The sequence below is a fragment of the Lactuca sativa genome, chromosome 9, assembly GCF_002870075.4.
Source record: "Lactuca sativa cultivar Salinas chromosome 9, Lsat_Salinas_v11, whole genome shotgun sequence".
NCBI classification, from domain to species: Eukaryota; Viridiplantae; Streptophyta; class Magnoliopsida; order Asterales; family Asteraceae; genus Lactuca; species Lactuca sativa.
The window spans coordinates 14,662,754-14,664,340 of record NC_056631.2 but is presented as its reverse complement, the minus strand read 5'-3'; positions in this window follow the sequence as shown (position 1 = coordinate 14,664,340).

The following is a 1,587-nucleotide window of genomic DNA, read 5'->3' as shown; positions in this document are numbered from 1 at the left end:
CCCACTAGCTTTGACATGTTCTCAGAAATCAGCTGGACTTCTAGAAATCAATACTTCATTGACTTTCTTACCAAAGTTCAGATTTCTGATACTAGATTGTTTTGATAAGTCTTTATCAAAATCATACACCTTCCCTTAGATAGCACACTTGTGTATCTAAACAATTATGAAGAGGGATGCCGTAATCATAATGTTTAGACCTTTTTGCCACTTCTCACAAGTCCAAATTAGTGTGCCGGTTAACCACACGCGCTCCACTAACGACTTTGAGAATGCAAATATCACAATTGTTATCTAGCTAAAATCTACTTAGTGAAAGTGTTTCCTCACCATCATTTTCATGAATCGGAGAGAAACCTTATGACACTTAGATTTAATGGTGTATGTGTTCTTATCCATGTGAATTTGTCAAAACCATAATCATAAGACAAAGACAATGACAAATCCAAAACCATATGGATTGAACTCAATCTTAACTTCCTGCCACCTGGCAGCTCAAGGGCCTGCCATTGCTTCCAAGTTGTTGTGCAACAAATTGAGAACTCTAAGAACTCATATGCAAAGCCAACTTTAACTGGAATGGGCACAGATATGTCAACACGATAGGTTATAAACCTCAAGTCGTGTGCTAGCGAAGAACTTCAGGTTTTATTCTTGATTATTTCTTGAGACTTTCAAGACCTTTAAGACTCCCACTGTCCTCTTGACATATAAGACTCCCTTGTCAAATATCCAAGAGATAGTGAGGATTCTAATCAAGACAAACACTTCACACAATTGGCCTAAGCTGGTCTTTGTTTTATCCAAAACATCACAACTTACCAATTTCAAATGTACAAGAGTAGAAAAACTTTTACTCTTACATTTGACAAGTGTTTTAACCTTCTTTTGAGACATGTCACTCAAATTACAATCTTGGAGTATGACTCTAAGACTTGTATTGGAACGAAGTATGACTCATCTTCTTGATTTAACCACTTCAACAATTCAAGATCCCTCTTCTTAGTCATAAGAATGCACTAAGATTTCCTTAGAGAACTAATTTTGATATGGTTTCTTAATCATTAAGATGATCACAAAACTGATACTAAAGTACTCTCCCATCTTTTCAGACTTGAGAAACTTTTATCCTTCTGCCTTATTTGATTCTTCTTATTCGCTCTGTCATACATTGGAACCTTTTTCCAATGTCTCAGAGTTACACTTAAGCTTGTAAGTATAATCATATTTACTGAACTTAAGTAAATCATGACGAATAGTCTTATCAAACTTTTTGTGGTGGACTTGACCAGTGCACAAGAATGTGTACTCGATCCCTTAGTCCTTTACTTGATTCACACATCCATGTGAACAAGTAATTAGTCTTAATTTTCCAAAACTTGAAAGTTCTCATTCATCATGCTATACAACTTGCATGATTCCAAGTTCCGGTCCAATTGAAACTTGGGTGATGAGAATCTTTCCTTATTTGGTAAATCTAGACATTACCACAAATGAAAGACTCAATTTCATATTTCCACTCTTGCTCTTAATGGAATTATATAAGCAACAATTTTTCCTCAAATGCCATTGCAAGGATATTTTAAA